The sequence below is a fragment of the Lepus europaeus genome, chromosome 17, assembly GCF_033115175.1.
Source record: "Lepus europaeus isolate LE1 chromosome 17, mLepTim1.pri, whole genome shotgun sequence".
In the NCBI taxonomy this organism is placed as follows: domain Eukaryota; kingdom Metazoa; phylum Chordata; class Mammalia; order Lagomorpha; family Leporidae; genus Lepus; species Lepus europaeus.
In genome coordinates, this window is record NC_084843.1 from 8239646 (window position 1) to 8256393 (window position 16748).

The following is a 16748-nucleotide window of genomic DNA, read 5'->3' on the forward strand; positions in this document are numbered from 1 at the left end:
TCCTACACTTTTTTTTTTCTTTTCTTTTTTTTTTTTATTTTTTTATTTTATTTTTTTTTATTTTTATTTTTTTGACAGGCAGAGTGGACAGAGAGAGAGAGAGAGAGACAGAGAGAAAGGTCTTCCTTTTTGCCGTTGGTTCACCCTCCAATGGCCGCCGCGGTAGGCGCGCTGCGGCCGGCGCACCGCGCTGATCCGATGGCAGGAGCCAGGTGCTTCTCCTGGTCTCCCATGGGGTGCAGGGCCCAAGCACTTGGGCCATCCTCCACTGCACTCCCTGGCCACAGCAGAGAGCTGGCCTGGAAGAGGGGCAACCGGGACAGGATCGGTGCCCCGACCGGGACTAGAACCCGGTGTGCCGGCGCCGCAAGGCGGAGGATTAGCCTACTGAGCCGCGGCGCCGGCTACTTTTTTTTTTCAATATAAAATCCATTTCAACAATGTGGCTAATAAATTCCTGAGCTCACATCAAAGCTCTCAAGTCACCAAGTCTCTTTACCGTGGGCTCGCCTAAGTGGCAGAGACTGTCTGCGATTACGCAGGTGCACCCACTGGAGCTATAACCTGGATAACAAGATGCGCGCTAGGGAAGCAGAACCACCGGTACCTGCGCAGATGACACTGGCGTCTTCTCCGGGGCCACAGTTGTGCAGGCGCCAGTCAGCGTGGGGACACTGTCCCAGGAAGCTCTCTCCTCCAATACATTCCACGTCATCCAGCAGAAACTCCCCACCGCCTTCCCCAAATCGGGCCTCGACGGGGGCAGCGAGGGCTCGTCCACAGCCCAGCTGCCGACATAGCACACGGGCGTCGTTCATGTCCCAGAGGTCATCGCAAACCCTGCCCCACTGGCCCTGGTGGAAAACTTCCACACGTCCGGAACACCTGCTTGAGCCGTTCACCAGCTGCACCTGTGGCCAGTCTTCAGAGAAACACAAACGCATTGCATGCCAGAAGGAACCTATTCTGCAACTACCCCTGAGTTTATCCACGCAACAAGCATTTACTCAGCTCAGGTGGGTCACGTGGCTAGCCCTGGGGTGCTGTAGCTGACAGACAGGACTGGCGCTTGCTGTCCCAGAGTTTTGAGCCTATTTCAAAGCCCAGAGGAAGCAAAACTGGTGCAGATTTGCAAGTGTGCCCAGCACTGAGAAGCAAAGGGGAGCGTTCCTAATATTTTGAGGATGCCTGGCAGGGCTGGGGGATACTTTTCCTAAGAAGTGATGTGGAGGCTTGGGAGAAGAGCCCGGAGAGGAGGACAGAGCCTTCCTCAGCGCTGTAAAAGCCAGAGCAGCACAGGTTTAGGAGCCAGGAGAATGCATAGGGAGCCTCAGCTGAAACCGTCCCATGCAGTGGGCTCTGAATGATCAGAGAGCCACCCACCACTTAGAAGCTTAGGATCCATCACACTGCATCACACAAGCAGGTAGAAAATCTCGACTTACCATCGGGAAACGGCCTTAGGAACTCGGCGTCTAAGAACAGAGAGGAAGGAGCTTGGTGTTACTGCTGAGCACATAGCTTGCCCGCACGTACAAGGGTCAATGCGCCTGCGAGGGCCCCATGCAGCCGCCGGCGGGTCAGGAAGTGCTCTGCAGACTGGGAGGTTCTGGCCAGCGGTGGGTGAGCGGTTAGTTCTGCCTTGGGCAGCTCAGAGTCACTCGGGGATTGCTCTTGTAACTACATCAGTGTGACCACACCTTCTGCCAGCAAGGAAAAAGGATCGAGTGCTGATAGAAGTTTTTTGTTTTGATTTTGAGAAGCAGAGAGCGAGCGAGCGAGCTCCCATCTGCTGGTTCACTCCTCAAATGCCCAAAATGGCCAAGACTGGGCTGAGTCCAACGTCGGGAGCCAGGAATGCAATCCAGGGCTCCCACCTGGAGTGGAGAGGAACACGGGTTCTTGGGCATCACCGTTGCCTTCCAGGGTCTGCGCTGGCGAGAAGCTGAAGTTGGGAGCCCGAGCTGGGAAGGAACTGGGCAGTCCAAGGTGGTCCCTGGGCATCTCAGCCACTAGTCTCAGCGTCCGCACCCACAAGTGTGTTCTGATGGAACTCGTAATGGGGCCTCTAAGGAAGAGGTGCTTTCTCCCTTCATCTCGAATTTGCTTACTGGGATGGAGAGAGAGGGAGTGTCCTGGGGCCCCCCGCACTGCCCTTCCGCCCTCACTCAGGGGTCTGAAGGTAGGATGTTCTTCAGTGCAGCCTGGGTTCTGCTGCATCTTTGAATCATAATTTGGTAGAGCGTATGTCACAGCCTCACTCTGTGAGTAAACAAGAGTGCTTCCCGCATGGTTAAAGGCTTTTCTCTCCCCACTGGGAAACCTATTGACTCAATTCACTGTCTCCTGCCCCTCCCCCACCTCCCGCACTGGGTTACCTTGGTAAATACAACAAAGGTCCCGGGCTTTGTGGGCATTCTGTTAGAGATGTTATAAAGGTCGATTCTTACCAAACTCTTCTGAAGTCTCATATTCGGATTCTGTGAGAAAGAAAAGAATGGTGGAAGGAATGTGGGTCTGGTAGAGCCCATCCGTGCTCTGGAAGGCCCCGTGCTGGCCGGAAGAGGAGGCGCACGCTGCCCCCTTTCTCTGAGCCCCGTGAAGATGCCCAGCCTGGAGTGTGTCCTACAGGAGATTGTTCCAGGGAGCTTTGGGCCACCACTGTCTTGGGAGGAAAGACCTTTGCCTGCTTTCAGGGTCTGTGAATTGCAAATATCTCACTTTAAACTGCGCACCCAGGAAAGTCCCGGTGTGCTCACCTGGGTTGGTTTTCCAAGGTTCTCAGCCGGGAATTGGGATAGGAGCCCCTGCGGGCCAGGCAGGTGCGTCTTTCTAAGGAGCCAGTGCTAGGAGGTGTTGGGCATTTAGAGCAGGTATGGGTGTTATTGTAACTTGAAGGTAAAACTCTAACTCTTTAAGCTAAAAGAACTTCATATGGTCTCTGCGTGAAGTAGGCGACCCTGGGCTGGGCTACTCGGGGAGTCTGATGGACGGATGGGCCACTCCCCTGTGACGGCTCCTGGCCAAAGGCCCCTTCTCCAGTCAGCATTCAGTGACTGCCTGTCAACCCCACCCTGGGGAAAGTACTCAAGGACCTGGAGCAGGAAGGGTGTTTGGGGGACCTGGGAAGCTGCCCTGCATAAATTAGGGACGCTCGACTCTGGAGGCTTCTGGGGAGCTTGGGGTGTGTGGTGGGAGGTGGGAAGTCAGCAGGAAGGGGAGCCCACTAGCAGAGAATCAAGACAGTTCTGAGAATTTGCAAATCTCTCCTAGATTCAGGGCCGTTTTTCCAGAGTGGAGGCAAATGCGATGAGGGAACAAATCAGGGCTGTCCAGTTCTGAGGTCTAGATAGTCGCTGTGCGACTTTGGCCAAGGGGCTTGATTTTGGCCCTGACTTAACCTTGTCTCTGAACCTATTTCCTTATTTGAAGAACAAGGACCACAAAGCACATGACGCATGCGCACCTGAGTTGTAAGGCTGGGCGCTAACAGCGGAGGGAAGCTGCTTAGAAACGGTGGGCCACCCAGCCCGGCGGGCCCTCTGCCTAGAGGCAGCCTCATAGACAAACCGTCCAGAGACCTGCCACACCCGACCTCGCAAACACGGGCTCTTCAAACACCGCGATTCAGTGAATCTGCCAAAATATCATCTTGAAATAAAGTGCATTGTCCCCTCCACCACGGAAAAACGGATGAGGCAAATTTGATCAACTTTGATCTGAGAAAATTATTGAAAAAAATGAGACCAAGGTTAACATTTGCAAGAGGAGCGATAAACAGTTTTGCTTTCATTATTCAAGCAATTATTAATTATTAAGTAGTTATTATTTTGTTTCTCTTTGGCAAGACAGAGCTGCCCATCTGCTGGTTCATCCCCAAATGCCCACACCAACCAGGGCTGGGCCAGGCTGAAGTTAGAAGCTGGGAACTCAGTGCAGGTGCGTGGCAGGGGCCCAACCGCTTAAGCCACCGCTGCTGCCTCTCAGGGTGTGCGTGAGCAGGAAGTGGAACCAGACACAGGCATCCTAACTTCCAGGCCGAACGCCCGCCCCATTGAAAAGTTATCAAAATGGGTAAAGTCAGCTGCGCATGCTTGATTCTGCAGCAAGGCCTCTTTAGCCTCAGCGCTGTTGACACTGGGGGTGGAAGGTTCCTCATGGTGGGCACTTGGTGTGTTTAGGAGCATCCCCGGCCTTGACCCGTGGAGGCTGGGAGCTTGCTCCAGTGTGACGGGGGAAAGGTCTCCAGACATCACCCAGATTCGTTTATTTGAAAGGTAGAGTTAGAGAAGGAGAGAGAGAGGAGAGACAGAGACAAAGAGAGAGTGCTTCCATCTGCTGGTCACTCCTGAGATAGCTACAATGGCCAGGGCTGGACCAGGCTGAAGCCAGGAACTTCGTCTGATTCTCCCACATGAGTGGTAGGGGACCAAGCACTTGGGCCATCTTCTGCTGCTTTCCCAGGTGCATTAGCAGGGAGCTGGATTGGAAGTGGAGCAGCTGGGACTTGAACCCATGCCCACATAGGATGCGGCCACTTCAGGCGACAGCTTTTACTCACTGTACCACAGCACCAGGCCCTGAAGTTATGTTTATACTTAAGCTGTGGACTATTCCCAGCCCCTGTCTCCCTCCCTAGGTGCCTGGCCCAAGGGAGTGACAGAGTGGCAGAGTCCTCTTTCTGGCCACCCAGGCTCCCTGGGGCACCCAGATAAGACAAAGAGGAATTCAGGCCAGTCCTTCCCAGGCTGAGGACTCAGGCTCCCTGGGGCACCCAGATAAGACAAAGAGGAATTCAGGCCAGTCCTTCCCAGGCTGAGGACTCTCAGAAGGGCTCCGGGGAGCTCCCAGCATGGTCCACCCATTGGGCAACCCCAGGAGGCCAGGTGGTAGGAGGGGCTGGGGCTGCCTTCATCTTGCAGGCTGGTGAGAGGCCTTGGGATGGTTTAATGGACCAGAGCTCTCCTCTGCCCCCTTTGCCTGCTGTCAAGTTCAATCCCCTGCTGTGTGGAAGGTGCCAGACAGGGCGGGCCAGCTCGCTGCAGCGTATCTGCTGCTGTCTCATGGCAGCTGGCCTGTGGGGTCTGTAATCCAACCCCACGCAGCAGGAGCACTGTGCTCACAGCTGGATCTGCGAAGTCTTCAACAATAAATCCTGTTGACGGCTTAGCGCTTTGGCCACTCCATGACGGCCCGGCTCAGCCCCTAGCATGTTGGATTCTACAGGAAGCTTCCCCAACTCAGCTGCAGTCGGCAGCCGAAGAGCAAGCGTGCACCTCGCTGCTCCTCTTCCTCCTGATTTTACACCTGCTGCATGTTGTGGCCAAGTGGATGGAGCACAGCCAACCATTCTAGGAGGCCGTGGTCCTCAAAGAGCAGGGGTGCCAGGCTCAGCATCGGGAGGAGGCCGCTTTTCAGGCTAAGGAGGGACAGCTCGTTGGATCAGAACCACCAGGATGGCATCCTCACAGCACTTGGGTGAAAAGTGTTGCGGTGATTGTTACAAGGGTCATCCCTGTACCGATAGACGAGGGCGAAACGGTGCAAAAGGCCACGGTACGCGGCCGGGGGAGAGGAGGCGGCGGAGGAGCAGCTATCGGAGGTGAGCATCCCCGCAGCCAGCAGCACCTGCCATCAGAACGGCTCCGCCCCTGCTCTACCGCTCTGCTGTTGCTGTCCGGAAATGCGCCCTGAAAAAGGGGGCCCACGTTTTCACCTTGCGCTGGAACCCACAAAAGTGCAGCCCATCCTGCAACCAGACCAAGTCTTCCCATCTCCAGTCTTGCATTCTTTCCTGCACGGTTGCCTTTTGGCTTCTCAAGGAGCCATCAGAGCACTGGGATCACTGCAGGGTCGTGGCTGCTTCCTAAGACCCAGGGGAGAAGGGTCCAGGGTGAGGGCCTTTCTTGGGGAGGTGGTGGAAGCCCAAGGAGACAAGGACTTTTATGTCCTTAGTGATGTTTCAAGGGAATTCTCTTTGTGTCAAGGAGAAGGGAGGAGGTGCAGGGAATGATTGGAAAAAGGAAAAAAGAATCAACTCTCAGAAAAGGTAGAGAGACATTTACACGCACAGGTGCCACAGCACCTTCCGTGCCCACAGCTGAGGGTGAGCCAGCGGTGTGGGAGCACTGCCCCAGGGTGGCCTCGGCCCCAGAGCACTGTGCCATTCATAAGAGTGGGGCTGGAGCCCTGGCCATGGAGAGCTTCTTTGGGGGCAGAGATGGCCACCCCTTAGCCTAGCTGCCAGCACACCGCGTGAGCCTCCTTCTCATCCCATAGGTCGTCACACACTGCACCCCACACGCCTTCAAAGCACACCTCAACGTGGTCAGAGCACCTCCCGGGACCTCGCACAAGCTGCACAGCGTCCAATCGTTGGGAGAGAGGCAGCCCCTGCCCCACCCTCAGCATAGTGTTGGTGAAGGAAGTCATCTTCCCCAGAAACTACTCCCAAGCACCATCCGTGTCCCAGCACTGGGCTAAGCCCCTACAACAGAGGCCTCCTCCAGGCTCACACTATCTGGTGAGGTATCACTGTCCCCACTTGACCAGGGAGGAAATGGGGTGCCGACAACGGCAGCAGTTTTCTGGGGGCCACATCGTTAGTGAGGGGCAGAGGGGAACCTGGTCAGATCTCTGTAGGACCCTCTTGTGTTCAGTGAGATGGCCCCCAGGAGTAACTGAGGTCTGCCATGTAGGTTCCTCCACCAACCCTGGCAAGAATGTCTTCCCGGGAGCCGACACTGTAGTGTAGTGGGCTAAGCCTCTGCCTGTGGTGCCGGCATCCCATAGAGGCAACGGTTCGAGTCCTGGCTGCTCTTCTTCCAACCCAGCTCCCTGATAATGGCCTGGGAAAGCAGTGGAAGATGGCCCAAGTGCTTGGTCCCTTGCACCTGTGTGGGAGACCCCTAAGAAGCTCCTGGCTCCTGGCTTCAGATCAGCTCAGCTCTGGCCATTGTGGCCATTTGGGGAGTGAACCAGCGGATGGAAGACCTTTCTGTCTCTCCCTCTCTCTTTCTATAGCTCTACCTCTCAAATAAATAAAGTCTTTTTTAAAAAAAGAACATCTACCCAAGAATATAGAAATTCTGGACTCCTTGGTATTTAGTGTAAGAAATGTCTCCTGGATTCTCGGCTGATTTCACGGTGCCGTCGCCAGCACTGAGTTGTGCTGTGTGCTGGAGGAATCGAGTGCTCACCCTGCACACTACTCTAGGATGCCGCTGCCTCTTCTATCTCCTGGATCCCACGATTTACCTCTCCCAGCTCTTCGCAGGGCAGGCGAGGCTCACTTGGACAGCGAGGTGGCTAGGGTGGGGGTGAGAGCAGTGGCCACAGACGGTCTCCAGGTTTGCTTCTCAGCTGGGTCACTCAGCGGGTGATTAGTGTGGGTCACCTGTGCTCTCATCTGTAGATGATAATGACCCCTTTCCTCAAAGGGGACTCAGGAAGCCAACATAGGTAAGAGCCCCGCACTGATGGAGCACTTAGCAGCTGACCTCTATTTTGTGGACTAGTCTTTAGAGAGACACAAATTCCCAAGGCTCACGGTGGACTGGTTCCCGGCCGCCATCTCTCCACCTCCCAACTGCTCCGGGGCAGTACCTCTCAGAGTCTGACTCTCCCAGCCCTCCTGGTTGGACTGTCTGGGGAGGGTTGTTCAACACACAGAACCCTGCTGTGCACCCCGTATCTTGGGTGGGGCCCAGGATTTTGCATGGTCTGCAAGCTCTTGGGGATGATTATCACATACACCAATGTTTAAGAACACCTGAAATGAAGCATACTCTTATGTCAGTCTTGATTGTATAAGAACCATGAAGTTAGGAATGATACTGTGGCACAGTGGGTTAAGCCACCGCCTGTAATGCTGGCATCCTATACAGACTCCAGTTCAAGTCCCGGCTGCTCCACTTCTGATCCAGCTCCCTGCAAATGCACCTGGGAAAGATGTGATAGATGCCCAAGTACTTAGGCCCCTGCCACCCATGTAGGAGACCTGGATGGACTTTCAGGCTCCTGGCTTCAGCCTGGTCCAGTCCTAGCTGTTGCAGCCATTTGGAGCGTGAACCTATAGATAAAGTGTTCTTTAACTCTCTCTGTCTCTGTAACTCTGCCTTTCAAATAAATTAATAAATCTTTGAGGGGGAAAAAAAGGAACCACGGAGTTAGACTAGGATGTGAGGGCATTGTGGTCTTGTTAACAGAAGTAGAGGAGGGTGGGGTCTTTACCTCCAGAGAGGAGCCCCTCGCCCTGCAGAGAGGAGACCACCCACATCCCCAGAGGCCTTCGTGTCCTCTGCGCTCAAGGCCTCAGCCCCCCGGGTCCTCCTCCGAGCCTGCCCGGACTCACCTCGCAGCTCCTCTGCCGCACGCTGGGTGGTGCTTCCCTTGGCCTGGCCCCTCACTGGCCTTGGTCCAGATCCTCTGATGCCCCTCCCGTGGCAAACTGAGACGCATCAGCCACGTGAGCACCGGGCAGGGTCCTGGGCACAGCGGGGCCTCAGGTGGCAGCTTCCCAAGACAACTCCAATGCAACAACGCACAGGCTCCCGAGCGGGGCCTGGGAATCTGTTTTCATCAAGGGCCCGTGTTGTGCCAGCAAGTGGAGGAGCCCATGTATTTCCCATCCCCAGTTGGTCCTGTGTGGTTAATGTGAGCATTATACACACGCGCACACACACGCACACACACATATATGTAATGTGAGGGTGTGTGAGCCTGAACCCCTGTGTGACGAGTGTCTGTGAGGGTGAATGCATTGTCACAAGGCCTTCAAAAAGTTCATGGAAAATGCATAGTACGATAAAAAGACGCATGGATTTCATTTTTTTTGCATGCAAACAGATTTATCTATTAATTCCATTTTCCAGGAGCTTTTTGAAGTACCTCGTACATGTGTGTGAGTGTGGGTGTGTGTGGTGTGACACTTAGTGTTTTGGCCCTAGGCTGTGGGGGCAGCAGGTGGCTGTGCAGGTCAGCACCTGACCTGGCGCCAGGGCTGGAAGCTGTGGGCTGGGAAGCGGAGCCTGGCTGAGCAGGGTGGTAGGGATTTGGAGGGGGTGGTGAGGGGAGTGACATGCGTGGGTAGGGGTGCAGGCTGCACAGCTGTGGGCGTTGTGGGGAGTAACTAATGATCTAGCCAGACTGTGCTGATCAGATATGTGCTACACCTGGGGACAGTCGCATCCCAGCGACAGCCTTCCCTTCTCTGGTGGTCAACAAGTTGTTCTTTATCCTCCCTGTCTATGTGAATCACCCTAAAATCAACCAGACGCCGCTGGTCTGCAAGTTCCCCAAATCCCTTCTAGAGTCCCAGACCCCTGTGTGTCCTGGATGCTGTTCCCAATGGAGTCTCTGGCAGTCAGTGCGTTGGGTCACTGATCCCTGGACCCCTGGGTGCTCGAGAGCCCAGCTCTGTGAGCTGGTAGGGGATCTACACGTCCTCGGGGAGGTTGGGGAGACGGGAGGGGAGACGGGAGGCCTGGACAAAGGGTGGCAAATGAGACCAAGGCAAAGGAGCAGGGCGCCCATGAGTTGGTAACGGAGACTTGCTGAGCCCTCCACGAGCCGGAGGTGGGGGGCAGCTCGCAGGAAGCAGCTACGTAATCCTCCTGGTGCATAAGCAGAGGGCAGACAAAGGTCTGGTGTGCCTGCTCACCGTTCACGCATGGCCTCTACTGTGCCAGAAACTGGGCTGAGAAATGGGGCCAGAGCAGGGTGGCCCTCGGCCTGGCTCTGGTGTTTGGCAGGAAGTTTGCAAATTTCAGGGAAAGCAGAAAAAGGCCGAGAAGAGTTGAATGTTGGGCTGACTGGACTGTCAAAGTGCCCGATTCTGTGTGGTCAGTAGTCCTGCTTTGGGCTGGTTTTCCGTGGGGAATTGGCTTTTTAGTGATGGGAGCAGGGAGAGGGGTCAGGGTTTGGGAGCAGAATGGACAGAGCCTTGCTTGAGGAACTCACCTTTGCTGTCCCCAGCACACCACTACCATCATTAATTTTGGACTGGCTTTTCCCCCAGTTTCCAGAAATCACTACACTAATCCCATTCTGGGGCCTGTCTTTCCATTTACCATCTTTGCATCTAACCTGAGTCCTGTGGGTACTAGATTCCAAACAGATTCCATCAAAGGCCACTTCTGCTTCCCAGGGCTGCAATGCGCTTCCAATAAGGAACCAAGTTGGGGGCAAGAGCAGAGCTCACTGAACTTCTCTCTGGGTTGGTCCAGGAGTCACTTTCAACCATGCCTATAGTGACATCCCCAAAACTGCTACATGGTCATGTCGAGCTCCATCAAACTCAGTATCATCTCAGCCATGAGTGCAACAAATATGAATTTGATTTTGAATTCTCTCATAAATTTCCAAAGCCATACTTCAGAAAGTCCTATCAATTTCCAAACACATCAGGTGTAGTTCCTAAGAAAATAACACCTTGGCAGGCGCTACGACTCACTAGGCTAATCCTCCCCTGCGGCGCTGGCACCCCAGGTTCTAGTCCCATTTGGGGCGCCAGTTCTGTCCCGGTCGCTCCTCTTCCAGTCCAGCTCTCCTGTGGCCCAGGAGTGCAGTGGAGGATGGCCCAAGTGCCTGGGCCCTGTACCCGCATGGGAGAATGGGAGGAAGCACCTGGCTCCTGGATTTGGATCAGCGCAGTGCGCTGGCCATAGCGGCCATTTGGGGGGTGAACCAACGGAAGGAAGACCTTTCTCTCTGTCTCTCTCTCTCACTGTTTAACTCTATCTGTCAAATAAAATAAAATAATTTTATATTCTAAATTTAACCATCTGTATTTGCGTCTTTTCTCAGTTTAAAATTCAGAGTTTTATAATTTACAGCAGTAATAATTAACATTGAATGTTTTGTATACCTGAGCGCACTCACCTGTCTTACAAACATTGCTTCATTAACACCCCCAGCCCCAGCCCCCGTAATTCTATGAAGTCTGCCTCTTTTTACAGGAGAGGAAAGAGCAGCACAAAGGCATCACAAACTTGTCCAAGTTCACAGGAGCCAGTCAGCGTCCACCTAGGGCTCCGGCCATTGCAGCCAATTGGGGAGTGAGCCAGCGGATGGAAGACCTCTCTCTCTCTCTCTCTCTCTCTCTCTCTCTCTCTCTCCCTGACTCTCCTCTTCTCTGTGTAACTCTGACTTTCAAATAAATAATCTTAAAAAAGAAGAGTATTTCTAAATTTTCACTTGTTAGTACAGTGAGAAAACTAATAACAGGCTTTAATATTTTCCACAAAGCCACAAAATAGTGATCAAAGTAACTGAAATTATATAGGTGTTTTAAATTAGTTTAGTTCAAAATTAACTTAAAAGCTCCTTAAGAGAACTAGATGTAGAGTACAAATTAAGATCAAAAATAAAAAATTGATAAGCCTGTTTTTTATGGAAAGGTAACATTTCGGATTAGAAGGCTTTATGAACCAAGCCCAGATAATTTCGTGTAATGTCAGAGATATTCTCTCCCACTGTAGAGGTTACAATTTCCTTAAACAACAATAAAAACGCCATGCTTGTAATCCAATACCTCTGGTGCCAGACATCAATACATGTATCAAGGAAAACGTTTGGGTAAGCCCCGTATTCCCACTACATCCATCTCTCCTCAGAATCCTGCTAACAGAGTCGCGTTTTGAGCAATAAATTGGCCAACGATCTGTCCCCAGACAACGCCTGGCCCAGCTGCCCTAGAACGGGTGTGACGATGCGTTGTGACCATCCCAGCGACTTCTCAGCAGCAGCCGACCGCACTCATAGAGTGAAAGATCGACGTGGCTGTGTTAAACTTTAAGCCGTTGTGGGTTAAGTGCACATAACCACACGGTCCCTTTCAAGCTTACAACCACATACGAGCAAAATGGGCCTGGGGTGTCCGTTGCAGTACCTGCTCCAGGTAGGACAGCGGTGTGGAGGAGCAGCAGCCAGAGCAGGAGGGCTGGGCAGCCCATGGTGGGAGGCTTCCAGCTCCTGGGACCCTGCAGGCTCGGCTTCATATAAGCTCTGCAGCCTGTGGGGTGGGGAGGTCAGGCAGGTGCAACCTGACACTCTGCTGGCAGCTGTTCAGCATACGGGAGATGGGAGACGTGTTTGCTGTGGGAGAAGGGGTGGCTCCACCTACTAGAGGCATTCCGTGGGACAGTGGGAAATTGAAATAAGAAGAAAAGACATAACTTGTGCTGGCCTCTGGCTAGACGGGTGAGACCTTTTAGCCCCTTAGGGAGACAGAGGCCTCAGGAGCCCCAGGTCTCTCTGAAAATGGCATCTCCTTTAGTGTCTGCCCATTCCCATGGGGAGAAGCCACTGGAATCTGAGTTTTCAGTGCCCGTACCCTGCCTCTCCTTTCCTGAAGTTTTCCCTTGATTTCCCGACTACACACACTTGCCCGTTTGCTAATTCTCACACATCCTCTTGGTACCCCTCTCAACAACATCCAGTGTGTTCTGCATAGCTTATTGTTTCTATTGTTTATGTCTAATTTCCTACATTAGCTTGCAAACTTTAAAAAAAGATTAATTATTTGAAAGGCAGAGTTATGGAGAGAGAGAGAGAGAGAGAGAGAGAGAGAGAGAAATCTTCAATCTGCTGGTTCACTCCCTAAATGATTGCAACAGCCATGGCTGGGCCAGGCTGAAGCCAGGAGCTTCTTTCTGGTCTCCCATGTGGGTGCAGGGACCCAAGGACTTGGGCAATTTTCCACTGCATTCCCAGGTGCACTGGCAGGAGTCTGGATCAGAAGTGGAGCAGCCAGGACTCAAACCAGCTCTCCTATGGGATGCCAGCATTGCAGGCTGTGGCTTAACCCACTGCACCACAGCTCCAGCCCCTAGATTGCAAACTTTTTAAGGGAAGGACTTCTCTTTACATCTCTACAGACTTACCTATAATATCTATTATTTATATTGTGTTTATCCTCTTACTCAACTATTTGCTGAACTGAACTGTGCAGAACACGTAGATCTGCTGTTCAGCAAATTCCTGCTCCTCTAGCTGGTTTCTCTTCACTTATAGTAACAAATCAGCTCGTAGCCTCCAAGCAGTCTCTGCCCTGAGCCTGGTAGACAGCCATCCTCTGCAACACACCACGCTCCGGAGTGTGCACCTGTGCCGCGTCCCTGTGAGTGGAGCAATGGAGAGGACAGGAATGCCTTGTGGACTCCGTGCACTCCGAGTTGTAGGAGGAGATGTAAGAAAGTATTTTTCCAACGTGAGGATTCTGATTCTGCTCTCAAGACCACTCTGCAATTGGCGAATCCATGTGTTCCATCAGGAACAGGTTCTTGGCTTTTCCTCTTTGAGGACGGCCACAGGACAGCCAGGTGCACACCAGGTCGTGATGGCAAATGTGGGTCATGAGCGGAAGGGGCAGGGGAGCTGGGACTCGAGTCAGAGTGCTTGGGCCTTGTCCTTCCTCCATGCTGTGGGATAAGAGACTCAGCTCCACGGAGCCCTAGGATCCTTGTGTGAAAAAGAGGGCTTCCAACCAGATGAGGCGCCCTCCACACTTCTCCAATTTCACATCTTTGAACAATAAGTCACTCAAACAGGCTCTCCCAGCTCTCTCCACCCCTGGCCTCCCATAGGGACACGGTGACACGTAGCTCACAAAACTGCTGCAAGATTATGTCTCGAGAGGACCCAGTTGTGGGCCTGGTGCACAGATGATGCTCTCGTCCCTGATCCTTGTTACTGGGTCCATAGCACCTCCAGGCCCCAGGAAGCTCCTGTAGAACCACTGGAGATGATGCATAGGAAAAGATTTAAGCTACTTTTTTTTTTTTTTTGACAGGCAGAGTGGACAGTGAGAGAGAGACAGAGAGAAAGGTCTTCCTTTGCTGTTGGTTCACCCTCCAATGGCCGCCGCGGTAGTGCGCTGCGGCCGGCGCACCGCGCTGTTCCGATGGCAGGAGCCAGGTGCTTCTCCTGGTCTCCCATGGGGTGCAGGACCCAAGCACTTGGGCCATCCTCCACTGCACTCCCTGGCCACAGCAGAGAGCTGGCCTGGAAGAGGGGCAACCGGGACAGGATCGGTGCCCCGACCGGGACTAGAACCCGGTGTGCTGGCGCCGCAAGGCGGAGGATTAGCCTGTTGAGCCACGGCGCCGACCAGATTTAAGCTACTTTTATTACAGTAAGCCTGAACAGTTGCATTTTGCTAATCATAAGCTGACTCTTGGACAGTCCAACCATGCATATTAGAATCTGGGATAAATGGGACCAGGTAAAATGCATGCATGTGGCACTCTGCCACACTGGGTACTGCGTACGCTGATGCAAAGGCTGTTCACGGTGATAGGACCCAGTCCCTCTGCACTGCTACGGGAGGCAGGCAGCCTTCCCTCGAGAAACTCGTGGGAGCTCAGCTGACCTCACCATGTGGTCACATGGCCACTGCTGTCTGTTGCGCGGACCTAGCGTCTGAGAACTCAATGAGAAGCTGGAAGGAACTGCAGGGAGAGCACAGCTCACGGGGCCCAGCGCAGGCTCGGCAGTACCCTGACAGTACCCTGACAGTACCCTGACAGTACCCTCGGGAGGCAGCAGCCTCCACGTGGACGGTGCTGCCGACCACGGTGGGAACAGGGAGGGAATCCCAACCACACCCTGAGTCCGTCCCACTTCCCCTCAGCTTTTTCTCCTTCTGTCTCCACTGGGGCTGGGATTCTAGTGCAGTGGCTGTAAGCACTGATGGGGGCTGGGTTGGGCAGGAGAGGGGTTATTGGAGGAGAAGTTGCTCCAGAAATGTGATAAAAATGAGCAGGTAACACACTTTCCACGTGTGTGCCACGGGTGGGAACAGAGAGCAGTTGGGTTGCATTATTCACATTTAAAGAAGCAGAGGCTTCCTGTCCCAGCAGGTGTTCAAAAGGAAACACCGACTTCCTCGGTTCCCATTTCAGACCAAAGCCCCATATATCCCACTGGGTTTGGGCCCAACTTGCAAAACGTCGCTGGTCGTCCCAGAAGCTGGATCCAGGAGGACGGCAGAGGGTCCAGATGGGATCCCGCAGGGACTGGCCAGCCTCTGGGTTCTGGGTCTCGGGCTGTTTGGCAAGGCCAAGTCTGATGACCTGGAACCGATGCTTACTCTGGTTCCCTGTGTGCTCACTTGGTGCCCAGCCTTCGAGATATTTAGAAAATTTATTTTTATTTTATATAAAAGAGAAAGGAAAAGAGGGAGGGAGGGAGGGAGGGAGAGAGAGAGAGAGAGAGAGAGAGAGAGAGGAGAGAATGGTTCAATTTTAGATGTCAGCACGGAGACTGGGAGAAATGACCCTCACGGCCAAGGTCGGCTGGAGAGAGTGAGGATATAGATTAAGAACTCGGGGCAGAGTTCTTGTGTGTGCTTTGTCACCGTGACTTTCTTTCTCACAAGACACTGTGTCCCTTAAGGATGAAAGCCAGGGGAGTCCTCTTTCTCTCTGAAGTGGATTAGAACCCTAACAGAATGTCTAGTATCAGCTTTAACTTCAGGTCTGCAATTCTCGGTTAGCAATTACTGTGTTTCCAGGCATCCCTCAGGATCCCTGCGGCCAGCAAAATCTGCGGATGCTCAAGTCCCTTAGATAAAACGTATTTGAATATAAACTAAGCGCATCTTCTGTACACGTTAGATCATCTCTAGATTCCTTATAACAAATGCCTACCACCATGTTACTGTAGATGTTCGTAAAATACCCACCACCATGTTACCGTAGATGTTCGTAAAATACCCACCACCGTGTTACCGTAGATGTTCGTAAAATACCCACCACCGTGTTACCGTAGATGTTCGTAAAATACCCACCACCGTGTTACCGTAGATGTTCGTAAAATACCCACCACCGTGTTACCGTAGATGTTCGTAAAATACCCACCACCACGTTACCGTAGATGTTCGTAAAATACCCACCACCACGTTACCGTAGATGTTCGTAAAATACCCACCACCACGTTACCGTAGATGTTCGTAAAATACCCACCACCACGTTACCGTAGATGTTCGTAAAATACCCACCACCACGTTACTGTAGATGTTCGTAAAATACCCACCACAATGTTAATAGAAAGAGGTGTTCTACTGTATGACTTAAGGGATAATGACAAGGGAAAATGTCCTGTTTGGTCCAGGTGCAATCTTTTCCCGAATATTTTTAGTACTTTGAGTCCATGGGATGCAGGCCCGCAGATAAGGAGAGTTGGCTGTATGTGGTGGTCACCGTTGGTGGCTTCAGCTCAGCCACTTACTATGCCTTCTTGCATAAAATCGGGCTGCTCACTTGTGAAACAGAGGGTAACACTGAAGGAATGGCATTGTGTCCATCAACGTTTTCCAACAGCCCGTCAAGATTTAATCCTCCAGTTATAGAAGTATGACCTTAAGAAGACCTAACACTTGTGTGACATGAACCAGAAACCAGGTGCTCCTACCAGCAGAGAGGATGCCATCCTGATGAGACCGGGGGTACAACAGGGCAAGGCGGCCTCGGGGCTGCCTAATTGGTTCTCCTGAAAAACATTTTCTAGATACATGGTGAAGTTAGGTAATAATTCTGATGAGTCTCACAACTCTAGCCCCATTTCTACATTACAAAAATAGAAGCTCACAGGATGCTAACATGACAGTAAGCACACAGAACTGATCAAGTCCCAAATGCTGGACCCAATATGCCTGATTACAATCCAAGGTGGGATAAATTGGTGTTCTTTGCTTTCAATTTATTTTTTAAGGTTTTATTTATTTATTTAAGAGATAGAGTTACAGA